Source organism: Boleophthalmus pectinirostris, unplaced genomic scaffold, assembly GCF_026225935.1.
Source record: "Boleophthalmus pectinirostris isolate CB_2022bp ecotype Guang Dong unplaced genomic scaffold, ASM2622593v1 HiC_scaffold_21, whole genome shotgun sequence".
Lineage (NCBI taxonomy): Eukaryota > Metazoa > Chordata > Actinopteri > Gobiiformes > Gobiidae > Boleophthalmus > Boleophthalmus pectinirostris.
The window spans coordinates 16077976-16094438 of record NW_026571175.1 but is presented as its reverse complement, the minus strand read 5'-3'; positions in this window follow the sequence as shown (position 1 = coordinate 16094438).

Here is a 16463-nt window from a genome sequence, read left to right as displayed (position 1 = left end):
GTATCTTGAGTTTTCTTCATTTAGCAGGTTTGTGGGATCCAAAATGAGATGCCTCAGTCTCGCTGTAACCACACAGGATTCACCCTGCTTCATTGATAATACATGCAGGTGAAGCGATCAATCAGATGTGGTCAATAACTATGGATTGGCTGTTGAGACCTATTGTGTATTTTAACGAGGTTGAGTGTCCGCTGTGGTATGAGAGGATTAGCTGGCGGTTACCACATTGCAACAGTTTTTCCTCTCCTGAGACAGCTATTTTGAATATGTGCACAGTAAAATGGAGCATGGAGAGTTTCTATTGGCAGAAATAATCCACAAGGGAATTGCACTTGCACACACGCACGCACACGTACACACACACACTTCCTTAAGGGCTTTAGGCATGGTTTAAGCAGTATACACATTTTAATAACAAATATTTGCAAAATTGAATTGTAGGACATGCATATAATGATTGGTAGTGCTTGAAATCTCTTCAGAAGTAACACTGAAAAATTTATCAATAGCATTTTTAGGTAGATGAATCTTTTTTTGACAGCCAAACAACCCATTTCTCCATAATTTTCATCTTGTTTTATTCATTCATGATTGTAGAGGGACCCATGAGCCAAAGAGAGGACCACTTTGAACTAGCAGATGCTGGTGGCAAAGTCACTAGCTGTACGTCTTTGCATCATGACTGTGTTTCCATATCCTTGCTATAAAATGGGTGTCAGTCACCACCACATCTGATATGAGGAAGCCAAGACCTCATATCAGATCTAATATGAGGAAGCCAAGTCTGAGGTTTCCCTCAAATGTAACACACTTAACAAAAAAAAAAAAAAAAAAAAACATCACAGGTTGAGCGGTCAGATCCACTGACCCACAGGTTGGCTGGTGTGATTCCAGCTCCCACAGAATGAATGCTGTCGTTGTGTCCTTGGGCAAGACACTTAACCCACCTTGCCCACAGTGTCTGCGTACACTGGTGTGTGAATGTATGTGTGAATGGGTGAGTGGTTCCTTGTTGTAAAGCGCTTTGAGTGCTTGAAGGTGGAAAAGTGCTATAGAAAAATGTGATCATTTACCATTTACTTTGTTCCACCTTGCCACTGTGTTTTTAAACTCCATACACCTTCACTAGAATCATTTGGATATTTTTAGTCCTGTAAGTTAAAAGGTAGGTGTTAACTTCAAAACTACCGCTTTGTGACATCACATGGTGGAACGGAGTATTTTGTAATAATAATAAGGATTACTCAAACTTCAGGTTTGGCTTAAAGCTCACAAGAGTCAATTTTGTGTTTGCCAAACTTTTTTGGGGGGGACTCATATTTTAAAAGTCACAAAACTTGACCCAAGTCAATAGACATTATTGGTAAATCAAAAAATAAAGGTGGAGTTGACCATTATTGAACATTAATGAGGATATTTTATTGTTGACTGACTAACTGAATCAGCAGTAAAAGTTTTCCATAAGTCACCTATTTAGACATTAAGTGTAGCCTGTTTCTTTTTCTTTTCAACCCCCCCGCAACCCGGCCCCGGATAAGCGGACGAAAATGGATGGATGGATGGATGTTTCTTTTTCTTTTCAACATTCATTGAACCAGCAATATTGCAACAAAATAGTCACTAAAATAATTACAAAAAGATTAGAACTGGTACAAAACATGTTTTAACATTTCAGCATTTCTAATGAGATAGGTGGGACTGTTTGCATTTTTGTAGCACGTTCCAGTCTGGGGTGCAGGAGGAGAGCACGACACGCATATCAGGTGCAGCATTCGGTCTGTTTTTGTGCTTTGCCTTTGTCAGAACTATATATTGCAGACCTACATGCAGATTGTGACAAGACGACCCAAAAAAATCTCTTGCAACCCACCTGAGGGTCGCGACCCAGTCTTTGTGAAACAATGATGTAGACAATTTAATATATAATATATATAAACAATTGTTTCATTATGAATTAAGTCTTTGTTTATGCTTTATTAAGGCAAATTTATTGACCTTATTTAACCAGTATATGTAGCAGTAGTTTTTATTATTTATATATCTACATACAGAAATAGAGAAAACAGTAAAAACATTTTAAGGCAATGGCAGAGTAGATTTTTGAGCTATGCCTTTTTCATTCTTACCAATAGAAATGAAAGTACCAAAGTTCCCCCATATGTCAGACAGAGATGATGAGAGCACCTGGTCACATGTCTCACTCTGTCTATAGACTTTTCATTTTCACTTGACTGTTTCTTTTTCTCCTCTCCCTTTCTCTAAGCCCCTTCTCTCCCTCTCTCTTTCTCTCCCTGTACATCTATCTTGCTCACTCTCTTTCTCTACCATTCTCTCTCTTTCTCTCCCTCGTTCCATAGCTGTGGAGTTGTCTCCGGGCTCCATCACAAGGCACGTGTGTGGGAGGTGAGGCCATGGGCGTTCAAATTAGAATTAATTAAGCATGTGGTGTGGGAGGCAGACATGTGCGCCAAATGTGTGTGTCCCTAAGAGTCTAAGAGACTCTGGACTCCTCTACACAAAAGTATCCAAAATAGAGACAGCTTCAGTTCACAGCCTGGAGGCAACCTGTTGTATCTGCTTACTCTCTCACCTCTATGAGTGGGCGAGCGGGCAATCTGTTTCCACTAAGTTTAAGCGTGGAATTCACATCTGGACTTTCACAGTGGCTCAAATATTCAATAGTTCACAGGCTTTATAGATCATGATGCTGTTTTATAATGAGGCAAAGCAATCGAACGCTTCCGTACTTACACATCTTAGTCGAGGAAAAAAAGTTGTACATAATTCATTCTGCTTATAGTTATAGTGATAAGAGAACAAATTGTATCTTGGTTTTATTATGATATTTTTTACCCCTTTAAAGAGAATCTGGTATTCAACTGGTTTTCAATTGGATGTTCTTTTATCTAAAGAACAAAAAGGAACAAAATGAACCATTGAGTATTGTAGTAAAAGGGAAATCACAGGGCACATTGACATTCAAACTATGTGTGCTTTTCAAAGTATTCTTCTAATGTATTAGTAATTTTCACATTGCTTGCCCACATACATAATTTTTGCACATGGGTTCATATTTTTTATGCACATTCTAATAGATTTATATTTTGTATTTGCATTTAGTTCAATTATTATTATTCCAGTGTAGATTATACAACTTGTAGTATTTATAAGATGATTGCACACCAAAATAAGAGGCAATTATCTTGACAATTATAACCTTTTGCAAGTCATTTAATATTTTTCTGAAGTGCAGAGCTATTTGACCTCCCAGCACAACCACACACTTAAGTGATGTTGTGGCCCAACCTTCTTGCCAAACTCTGATGTTGTTAGATTTCAGAACCTAAGCAGGGCAGGGCCTGGTTAGTACTTGGACTGGTGACGCTGGGAATTTCGGGTGCTGAAACTGATGTTGTGTCTTTAGGCAAGACACTACATCCATATTGTCTAGTATGACTGTGGTGTGTGCTTGAGTGTTGGTGGGGGTCTGAGGAGCCAGTGGTGCAGATTGGCAGCATCCAACAGTCTGTCCTTGGGCAATAGTGGTTAGAATAGTATCCTACCACCACTGAGTGAATGAATAATGCACCAAATTATGGAGGAAGTGTTTGGAAAAATGCTATATAAGACTAATGCATTATTATTATATTCTTAATGCAATACATAGTACAATTGAAGCAAATTCACTTACTAATGCTGAATGCCTATGTGTGAAGCTAGTTATGGCAGAGGAATTAAACTTAAGACTTAGACAAATTTTACTGATCCACAAGGGAAATTATTTGGACACAATAGCTCACACATCACAATAAAATATTATAACAAAGAGAAAAAATATAAATGGTAATAATAAATTCTAAATAAGTAGCAAAAAAGAAAGAAAAGAGACACGTGTCAAATAAGACATAATTATGTAAATGTAAATGTACAAGTCAAAATAAAATAGAAAAATAAGTAAGAAAATCTAAAATCTCAGCTTTATACAGACATAGGAAGACAGTGCAACAATGACATGATGATTTATAGGACATAGAGTTATCCATTACATAAGGGTAAGTTGTTGTACAAGTGTATGGAGTATGGTATGAATGTAGTCCTGTATCTCTCACTGTTTGAGCAAAGCTTTAGGAACCTGCTGGAGAATGAGCTCCTCTGTCCCTCTTTAGTCTGGTGTACTAGGTGAGCAGAAGTGTCCAGCAGTTTGTCCAGTGTCCTGTCCCTCACTGTGACAAATGTCTCAAAGCCAATGTTCACAGCCGATCACGTGATCAGCTTTACAAATCCGTTTGTCAATCTGCCCAATGTACCTTTTAATGGTGCTGCTCCTCCAGCAAACAACAACAAAGTACAGAGCGCTGGCCACCACAGACTGGTAGAAGATCTCCAGTAACTTGCTGCACACATTGAAAGACCTGAGCTTTCTCAAGAAGTATAGTCTACTCATGCCCTTCTTGTACACAGTATTGCAGTTGACCCTCCAGTCCAGCCTGTTGTTCACATAAATGCCAAGGCACTGTTTCTCCTGAAGTCACCAGTTCCTTGGTCCTGTCAATGTTCAGGAGCAGTTGGTTTGCATGGTACCACTCTACAAAGTTTGCAATCAGTGTTCTGTACTCTATCTCCTGACCATCTCTGATAAACCCAACCAATGCAGAGTCATCAGAGAACTTTTGCAGATGGCAGGGCCCAGAGCTGTGCTGGAAATCAGAGGTGTACAGAGTGAACAGAAATGGAAACACGACTATGCCCTGGGGACCTCCTACCTTACTGACCACAGTATCAGGCAGTGTAATCCCCAGTCGCATGTACTGAGGCCAACCTGACTGGTATTCAGTAATCCAGAAGACAATGGAGGAGCTGACACCCATCCCAAGCAGCTTCAGAAAGGGCTGGATTGTATTAAAGGCACTGGAGGAATCAAAAAAAACAATATCTTCACAGAGCCCTTAGCACAATCCAGGTGTGAGTGTGCCTTCTGCAAATGATAGATTATTGTATTTTCTAAATGGCACTGATAGGCAAAATGTAGAGGATCCAGAGATGGCGCCACTGGGGGTCTGAGCTAAACCAGAACAAATCTCAAACACTTTCATGACATGAGACTTCAAAGCAACTGGTATGAAGTCATTAAGTCCAGATGGAAAAGGCTTCTTGGGCACTGGTACAATGCAAGAATGACCATGACAATACAGAATTACCAAATATGTGAGTTCAGACTATTTGTGTGCTTTCTAATATATTTTTCTTAAGTCTTGGTACTGTTCTTAGTGGGTAGTGTGCTCTGTAATCTTTTTAACCAAAAAAGTGTGCTGTGACCCAAAAATGGTTAAAAAAAAAAACACTGTTGGAATATACATTATTAAATATACACAGAATTGACTTTTGTGAGCTTTAAGCAATTTAAGAATGTTGTTAAATCACCAAATACATACCTGGAGTTGTGCTTTGTTTCATTCACACATGTTTGAGTAATCCTTTATTATTAGTCTGTCTACATCTCCAAAACTCAAAATGTTCTGTTCCACCTTGTGAAAGCGGTAGTTTTCAAGTTAACAGCTACCTTTTAGAGATGCCAAGCAATTCCAGGTATAAAATTATCCAACTGATTTTAGTGAATGTGTATGGAGTTTAAAAACACAGTGGAGTACTTCTTGTATGACATCACACATCGTGGTTTCTGTTTGAGAGAAGGACTCATCCTAAACATGTATGAATGAAAAAAAAATCACAACATTATTACATAGATCAGGAAATCACATAATTTGGATCATTTAATATAAAATGTGTGTTATTTTAATACAAATTGTTATGAAGAGAGGGCTGTATTATAGCGTTTATTTAGTTAGGGTGCAGTACCAAGCCTGACCACTAGGCCGTTTTGTGAGCGCATGATAAGTTTAGTTTTCTCATTATTAGTCTGTGCATGGTGAGGTGTGTTGTTGTTTCTTATCTGTTCCTTTTTGTTGTGGTGTGCGTCCATGAGACAGGTGGGTGTTTTACCATGTTAAATTAGGGTGTTTAATGAGGAAACTGAGTGTTCACAGTTGTTCAGTGTTATTTATGCAGTTATGACGCATGTTAGCCTCAATGCTAAATTTTGCTAAGCTACTCTTCGTTTTATGTATGCTTTATCTTATTATTTAATTCATGTTAGTCAAGTCTTTTGTTTATACGACTCAGGTAGCCTTATGTATATTTGGGGATTGTGTTTGACACAGAATGCCTATGTATATTGTAGTTCATTAGTAGTAGAGGTTTGAGGCCTACCTTTTTTCACGTGTCTGCCGAGTACCCATTGGTTAATATATATTTGGATTTATATTTCTATTTGCCTAATATTGTGTATTATTATTGTTATAATATATTGTTATGTTATTATTGTTCCTTTTACTCTAGTCTATTTCTGATATTGTGTTTATTTGTTTGTTTACAGAAACACACATATACACACACGCCCCCATACTCATCCCATCCAAAGTCAATAAAGAAGTAAAGATCTTCCGCCTCATCCTTGCATTCTGACCGATGCACACTCCGCGATCACAACCCTACCGAACCAAACAGTAGTAGCAAACCTCCATAACACAAATCCTAAAACATATATCCTACAATTTAATTTGTAACATTACTTCCTTCTCCTGTCCATTTTACCTTCAGATTATATGACTTTGGACGTTTCTATGTCAAGTGTAAAAATCCCCTGGTGTGTGGCCCAAGTATGGAGCAGGCTGTTAGGGCTATTACACACAGTGCTATCTTACTATCAATTGTTCTGACATAGGCCGATGAATCCGACCTCTCTCCTCCGCTGCCATGGCTCCCTGACGATGGGGTAGTCACACATATTATCATGTGCAAATTGCTCAAATCTTTGCCTTCTCAACATTTCCAGCACATTTCCCCTCCCTTTTCCAGTGGTTCATGTACCACCAGTACACAATAGATCCACCCTCTCATATCAGTTCATGTCAATTCATTTTAGTTGAAACGTTAGAACACAATGGTAAAGATAGCTTCATATACCTGATTTTCTTAGTCCACATTGTTACTGAAGGTTGTTGTTTTTGTTTCTTTCCTCTGTTACTCCTCTAGGTTTTATCCGTTTCAAGTAATTGAATAACTTTGTGCTAAGTTTGTGCTTTTAAAACAGGTATGGTGTCAAGGCTTGCTTTCTGGGTTTTGTAATCACTTCCTAATTAAAGGCCAACAACTTAAATCCCCTGCAGAAGCTCAATATCATTGACTAGTGGTAATGAAAACATTGGCTCAACTGGTGTTTAACAGCCTGTCTCCAGATTTGTTGTTGTTGAAAAGTCAAGCTTTTGAATAAACTTGAGCACATTGGCATACAATGGCATACCTTACTGCCACCCTCAGGTTATGTTTTGTTAATATGTCATTTATTACCCCCCTAGGGCAAATTTGTACTCACCCACACTTCACTGCTTTTGAGGTAACCTGTTAGAAGCAGTACTCAGTACCCAGTGAACTATTTCTAGATTTTGGTTTGGTCTGGACTTGCTAGCTGGTGTTTTTAGCCAACTGTTCATAAATATTTAAACTAACAAGCTTGAAGATGACCTATTAAGTTTTAACCTTGTTGTAATGGTGGTCTCTCATCATTAGCTTATTCTGAGTTTTATTTTGATTGAGATCCATGTTTGTGTAATCCTCTAATGTCTTGCATTTGACAATATGTTTTTATGTACCAAATATTATGAAAAGTCAAACACAAAGCATTCTAAAAAGTCATTGTCATTTTAACAATAAAAACAACAACAAAAATTCTAATTTGCAGTTTGAGGGTAAATGCTATTATGCGGAGCCAAGGCTTTACAGTCCTGCTGTTTTGAACAGGAAGTCAGTGGATCTTTTCTTTTCTTAAGATTAATATAGTAGTTTGCAATGAACAAAATGTAAAAAAAAACAATATGTGTATCTTAAAGACAGAGCAACAACAGAGCAAAAAGAACTGAAATGTAGTAATAGCTTGAGTCTAATAGAGACACAGAGGATGCCTGAATTGCTCTCAGATGACCACTTTAATTGGGTTTTGTTGGAGTGACAGAGGCTTTATTGCTTGTTCAAGGTGTTGGAAGCTTGCAGCCTCCTAAGTGTTTGTAGGGAACCATCTGGGACCTGGGCGGCTTGGCTCCTGTTTACTCGTCTGTCGTCTCTGTGCAGCTTTTTGCATTTGGACGCATCATGGAATTCTCTGTAGATTTAGGTGCAGTTACTGGACTGAAGTGGATCACAGGGTACACTAATGAGAAGCCTTTGTCTGAATCCAGTAACACCACAGAGGACTTAGGTTTGGTTGTTTTCTTCATTATATGTGTACTTTTTGTTCATGTAATGACTTTAGATGGAGAGTGAAACTATTATAAATTTAGCTCGATAGCAGTATCAGTGATTATTATTACTGCTTTGTTTTTCGAGGACTGAACTTTGCTAGTCTAGCACTGTTGCCTACCACTTTTGCCTAACAAAGAATGTGTGAAGGCTGACTCAGATACTGTTTTATGGGAAACTTTATGATGACTTTATGGATTTTAGTTGTTCTTGCTGTCATGCATGCTTAGTTGTTCTAGATATACTTTGCTAGACCCCATAATAAAAAGTTTATTCCATAGTTTGTATGGAAATGTACACACATTTTTTTATTTTCTATCAAAGCATTATTAATGGTTTGCATAAATGGGAAATTATTAAACCCTTTTCACATGGAATTTCTGAATTCCTCAAAAATAATGAATGAAGCACACTGTCTTAGTGCAGTACAACATGTTTTAGTGACATGGTTCAAATGTTTTTTTTGTGTATGTACTGTTTCAGTCATAAGCTTACAACTGGGGAGATCTTGAATCGATTGTAACTCATTTACAATGCTCCTTTAATCAGACCATTCCTGAAGTATGCATACCAGTTTTTAGCCAGGGAAGGGACATGGTTAGTAGTTCCAAATGCTAAAAGAGGGTTCAGGTGCTAAGCAGAGATAGCATCTGCTTATCCACACCAAGTATTCCAAATATGAAATATTCATTATGAATCCTTGGAGCACACAGGCATACCACACATACTGTATTTGAGGGTGACCTGAAGCTGTGTACATCTATATGCAGTAAGGAGCTCTGTGTGTGTGTGTGTGTGTGTGTGTGTGTGTGTGTGTGTGTGTGTGTGTGTGTGTGTGTGTGTGTGCGCGCGTGTGTGTGTGTGTGTGTGTGTGTGCGTGTGTGTGTGTGTGTGTGTGTGCGTTTGCGTGTGCGCACGTGCGTGTGTGTTTGTGTGAATTTGTGTGTGTGCCTACATGAACGACTATTTGGGATACAGTGCGGCTGTGAGAAGGCAGTGTGACTAATTTGTGCAAGTCAGCTCAGATTAATGTTGTTCGGTGTATGGCAGCAAGACAGAAATAATTATTTAGTTGGCTCTATCCTCTGTGAATGAACATATTTTGGGATTGGGACTGGTCTGACAAAAGGTTTTTCCAAAAAATATTGTGCTGCCATTATGCAGAAGGATTTAAGCAGGTAACATATTATATTACACTTTATATGTGAACTCATACTAATATACAGGTACTTTTCTTTACTTGTACTGTTGTAACTGATTATAACTCAAACTGATGTAACTTAAAGCATTCAGGTCAGTTCTAGCCTTATAATTACGTAAATGCTGTCACATCCACTAATCTTGCCCTGGCTAGAGTGATGAAGTTGACCATGAAGCACAATTTATTTTTTGTAGTGTGGAGAGGTGTAAGTTGCTAAATTGCCCTGCGTTGGATAGGAAATGACGAGGAAAGACGTCTGCCAGCAAACTCAATCAAGATCCAAAATTATAAAACAAAAACCTTGTTTATTTCCATGACGACTTTCTGATGTTATTTTTGCAATTACTTGATGGTGAATGCTGCAACATCCCAGCGTAGACTTAAAACCATTTGTGTAGTCAGCTTTCCACGGAAGTACATCTTGCATCCATTTTTGAAAACTTTCAGGGGAGAGAATATGCAAATTACGTCAAGTGCATCCCTGACATCCGTAATGTGGGTAAAAAAAAATCACTCATATCTTTTTTCATATGAATGGGACTAGAACTTGACTGAGACAGGATACTCTTCTTTCAAGTAATTGCCAAATTTGTGTCATATCACAGCTCTCAACTTAGCTGTCAAACTCCACTAATGAATCATACATGCACCGACAACTGTGCAACTGTTTGGATCATTAGCTCACTTCTTTCTTGTTAGAATCTGACAAACTTGGAAGTCATTCATGTACTTGCATTGAGGAATTGGGGAAAAACAGGAATTGGACAAATATGCAGATGATTGACATTAATTCATAGGGTGTTATTGTGCGAGACATGGGAAAAAAACATGCCAGTGCTGTTTGGCTGTCCATTGGCAGTCTGCTGTCTCAGATGAACTGGCAAGACCACAACAGTGACATAACAGCAGATGCAGACCGGATCATCTTTTGGCCGTACTGTATTGGTTTGTACTCCAAAAACTCACTAAAAATAAAACTGTTGATACCACACTATGCTTCATGCTGTAATTTAAATGAAACTATTAACCAGATTTGCTTTTCACCATAGTAAGTACTAATGGGTGCTATCATTCCTTTGGCTTAGGGTCCAAAAACAATAAATAAAATGTATTATATAAAAATTTACCTAACTAAATCTGAAATGCCAAAGGCCCCTTTTTCAAGATAAGCAGATCTATTAATTGGTACACACACAAGATTAATTATTTTTATCATTATAGTTTTCCTTTCACTTAAAAGCATGAAATAAACTTTTTAGAAAGAATGTACATAGGCTACAGAAGCATTGTAACTGTGTAGGGTAAATGTTGATAGGAATGGATGATTTCGAAGGAGAAAGTATTGTTGTGTCTTGAAATTGGAAGAGAGTACACTTAAAAAAAAAAAACGCTGTACGGATGTACATGATTTTTTTTTTTTTTTTCTGTTCTATCCATCAATTTATTGCTTGTTGTTAGCTGACAGCCATATTCTTGTCATCATAATTTGTAAATAAGGTTAGGCATTCATAAGTGATCTCACTGGTTATAGTTTTATGTGAAATGTTTGTATCAATCTGAAGAAAATAAACTACTATTAATATAACACCAAATCACTTCAAATCTACATGCTCTCTCCTTTACAAATCTCCGACTAAAACAAACATAACACACGTACTGTATTTGTATATTTTTTCTGAATTTGTTTTGTAAAATTACTGTGGATGAAATTCCATATTGAGAGCAGGCCAAGCTGTTATTTGGCATTATCTGTGTTTGGAAATGGATAACACAGTAAACACTAGACAAAAGTGCTACATGTGATCAGGAAGGTCCTCTGCTCTACACATTCATTCATGTGACTGAATGAAAAGCACAATATTTATGAATGACAATCAATAGTCATTATTACGCTATGGGTGATTTTTACAGCAGGTAAAATCAATACAGGGGCATATTCATATCTCTTTCATGAAAGATAAGACAAAATCATGGCTTTATCTGCTTGAGTTAGCTCATTGATTCCTGTAACACAGACACAAACATGAGGACATTCTGTGGTAACTTAGTACATTAATTATCTGCTGGTCTTAATATTTAATGAACTCTTTCCTCTAATGGATTTAGACCCTTTTACTTTGGCTCATAATAACCTGTAATTTGTAAGGGTAGACATGTATGACGAGTGTTGTATTTAAATTTATACATTTTAATATGAAGACCCTTCGTATTCAGAAATATATTCAAGCGCTTGCCTAGTTGGACCAAGGTGGCAGCGGTTTAGGATTAACACCCCATCTGATCTGTGCAATTTTGTTGTACTTATGTGTACAAATGTGTCAAATGGCTCTAATGTAACTGGACCTGATGAACTATTATCTGTTATAATCCATTTTGTAGTCACTGTATAGGGTACACCTCACACTCATAGTTGTGATCCTACTATATTGAATATGAAAGTTGTCTCTGAAGGCTTGAATCACTTTTGGGATGCTGAGTTGTAGAGTGAGACTGTGCCGTCTTCCCACAGACAGCGTCTTGCTCTGAGTCATAAATTGGATTCTTCTCATGGACCTTTGATTAAAAATTAAAACACCATTACACTCAATCTCCGTGTTTGGTGAGAAAAGAAAATGCTCTTTCACAGCTATTGCAATAGCACAGTGCCTAAGAACACGAGGCGTCATGAAAGTGTCAGAGATGCGGTCCGTTGGGGTTCACGTGCGTTTGCTCAGTGGGGGTGACCTACATCCACATTTTTCAATCCACACACATTTTTCAGTTCAGAGCACAGCACAATAGCACATGGGTAGCTTTGTCAAATTGAGCAAGCACCACATCTTTGTCCACTGTCGTGGCATGCTCTTTACACATACAGTGCATTGCTGCTTGGGTCACTCTTCGCACCTTGAACCACACAGTGCAGATTAAAAAAATGCTGTTTTTGACGTGTTCATTTGTGGTGGCATAACATTACTGTCTGGAGTTTGATATTTGTGAAGAATGCACACAGTTCATAGAGGCATTGGTGTGATGCTGTTGTCTACTGTACTGTAACTTCTTGGTTTTTTTTTAAAGACAATACAGTAAAGTGTATTTACCTTGTTGACATATCAGACCACTGTAAAATAAATAATCACATTATGGATTGGGACAGGGCACGGGTCACTGGATCGGAACACAACAAAGCTGGATCAGGGAGGCCATTGACATCAGGAAACAAAGCACGGACAGCACTATGATGATGGAGCGTTCCTCCTTTCACCTGGAACACCCTCCTCCAGAGACCACCGGGCGACAGGAGGAGTGGTCAGTCTGAGCGACCTGCCAGGTCCATCAGGCTGACCACATCTACAGGAAGTAACAACAGCTGATATACAACACGTCACCACCAACACCAGTGACAGTTCTAAAGATGGCTTTCAACTAGTAGCTGAAACATGTCAACAAGGTAAAAACTGTTTACTGTTTTTTTTTTTTTAAAAAGAACCCAAGAAGTTAAAGTACATTATAAAATTAACATCCTTGGCTCTACTGTACTGTACTGGATAGGAATGTTTTCATTTGTTTTTTACACCTTAAACCATTTTGTCAATTAATTTAATAATAATAATAATAATAATAATAATAATTATTATTATTATTATTATTATTATTATTATTATTATTATTATTATTATTATTATTATACATGGTACAGTGATTTCAAATAAATGGACTTAATATAATTAACTGAGATTCAGGAGCCGGACCATGCCTCAACCTCCTCTCCAGCCAACCACAATTTATCTCAACCACGCCTTCAATTACTCAGAAGTCCTATTTATAAGGCCCTTATAAGGGCTATCACCCTTAGTGTCAGCTCTCTTGGCCCCCTTTGTCCCACCCACCCTTGCCCATCCTTCAGTCTAGAGACGTCATCTTCGGGGGGGGGGGGGGGGGGGTTCTAATTCAACTGGGAGACCATTTTGGATTGGAGACTGTACCCCCACTCTGAGTCTCCCCCCAGCCATCATATCTATCTGCCATAAATAAACATCTGTATTGTATTTAATTATTGTGGCATGGTTCTTGCTAGTGAATTGCTTTTTTTTTTTTTTTTTTGTATTTTAGTGTATTGAGAAGTGCATCTACATTCAGTGTATAATGTTTTAGCTGTAGTAATTTGGACAATATTTTTGCACTCAAAACGTTTCAACTCCCATCCAACCTTCAATTTGATGGAACTTGAGACTTAATACTACACTGAACTGTATAAGTTGTGCTGCCTATGGGAGGAGTTTTACACTGCCTTGCCCTAAAACAGCTTCTGGATGGGAGCATCTAGAGGGTAAAAACAGTGTCCAGATTACTGCTGCTGAAACTTTTTCTACAATGGACCAGTCCTAGACAAATGAGAGATGGTGAGCCTTTTACATTGAATATATAAATGCAAATGCAATTTAATTGACTTAAGGTGCTTTATGTGACATTTCTGGTGGTGCTTGTCTCTATGGATTGCTTTATCTAGAATGTTACACATTAAACTTACCTATATTCACATAGACAAGGTGACACCAAAAGTCAGATCTGCAGAGTGGCGAGCCCCCTCACAGTGGAGAAGGTATGGTTTCCAGGTATACTTTTTAGTAATAAAAACATCTAAATGCAAGGTTGATTTAATCCTATACTGTGGAAAATTCCAGGCTAAGCAATAACACATGGACATATTTTGTTCCAGTAATTTACATTATATTAGAGATTATCACAAACCTTAATCCTGACCATGAGCTTTCTGTTTTCAGTGTCTTCAGTCAGCACTTCATCCAAGGCTTTTTAATTGCACTAACTTTAAAAATGTGTCTGATTAATGAACACTTGTCAAGGTAATTGGATGCAAATTATTCACACACAGATGCTTAATAGAGCCAGTGACTACATAAACACACATGCATATGGACACACACACACACACCTTTACGCAGACGATATGTACCTTGTAAATGGCTGGAGGAACATCTGGGATACAGGCCTTCACCAAGTTGACTGATTACAGCACTACCAGATATGTAAATGTATGCTATAATTTACTGGCTGTACAATTTACCACATGGTCCACCAGAGTGGCACTTTTTGGTGATAATATTTACAGTTACTTATCATAAAGGGGCTGGCAGAAATCAACACTGAATTTGCTGATTTGTTGCTTTTGTTAAGTTGTTTTAGATCCATAGTCCAAATTATAAAATAGTATGTATGGGTGTCATACAGCTCCTGTGAGGTCTGAAGTCATGTATTATGTAAATAGTTGGTGATGTAACTTGTATTATCTTGCAGCTCAGAACCCCTACCTCATTATCAGCTGTATAGAACAAGGTGCTGTCTATTGACATGACAGCACTGGCGACCGTGGTCAATCTGTTGACTGGAAGGAGTGCGTGTGATAACATCTGTCTAGAAGAGCGGCCATCTTTGAATCACATGTTTTTCTGTTGGACACTGTGGAACAGCTGAGAGTGGCTGCTTAATGAAGATCTTACAAATGTTTATTTAAACTGTGATTTGACATTTTAAAGGTTATCATACACAATGTTATATTACACAATATGTGTTTCATTCACACATGTTTAATGACTTAGGCTAATGGGAAACCAAATAAAGACAACAAATGTTATTTATTGCAACTGGACTTGATGTGTATAATATATAAAAATATATCAAAAATATATAGCTGGAGTACAGATGTCAAAGTGAATCAGTTAATTGGCTCCTGAAATGGCCACAGATGAAACTATCTTTGCATTGAACAACACCTGGATGACTGAAGGATTACACCGCCTGGAATACTAATGTAGACAATGTGAATGAACGAAAGTTAAGGATGTCACAGTTTTTTATCTTCAGGAAAAAATACAGTGTAATTGAATTTTAGGGATTGAGTATTCTTTAAGCACTCTTGAAGAAGAAGAGTTCAAGTCTGTTGTGATCAGTATGTGATCAGGTTCAGTACCACTAAATGTTCTTTGCACAAATTCCTCTGTCCCTGTCCTCACAAGTTATGGGCTGAAGTTTCCACTCTTCTCTCCTCATTTCTCATCCTCTGTCACCTGCGCCTGGGCCCTGTGGAGTATGCTCATAACTCAATCCCCTGATTCATTCATTGAACCACTTATCAAAATGACAGATTTCCTGTCAGTTTTCAGCACCAAAGTTTATTTCTCATTCACAATGCATTTGAATAGTTCTGCAAATTTTCTCATTCATCGTAGTTCCTCTCTTTTGATTTGAGGACATTTACCCAGTGAAAATCTCCTGGCTACAACTGGAAGAAGAAGGCTTATTATTTCAAACCTCTGGACTGAAATGTGAACTCAACTTTATTCCTATTAAGTTCCTCCTACAAGATTATGTCCCCTGGGAGAGTGGTATGAACATTTCTAGGAAAACATGACAGCCGACTGGAAAGAAAACAAACAAAAAAAATTGTGTAGACACTGGTACATCCTCTCATAACGCTTCTTTTTTGTATTTTACAATGTTGGTGAAGTAAACATTTCAATAAATAAATTACAGACCTGTGCTAGTATTCGACATACTAGTGGCTTGTGTTTTCATAGACCGAGGTAATACAATTTTGAAGCCAAATAATTTGAGAACATCTAGATTTTATTTGATTATGTTTTTTATGATCAAATTATTCAATATTGATGCAGGTTTCCCAACAACACTGAATTATTTTTCATTACAAGCTGTTTGCACAAGAACTTCATACAGCAGACAAACAAACTTAAATCTTTTTACTCCATTACCCAAAGCTTCGCTCTCAGCATTTTGAAATTCAGCCGACCCTGGACCATTTCCAAACTTTGAGTCACAGAGATAAAGACAGATATAGTATATTAGTCATCATCTGACACATATAGTCCACTGTTTTCTATTCAGTGGCTAGCTG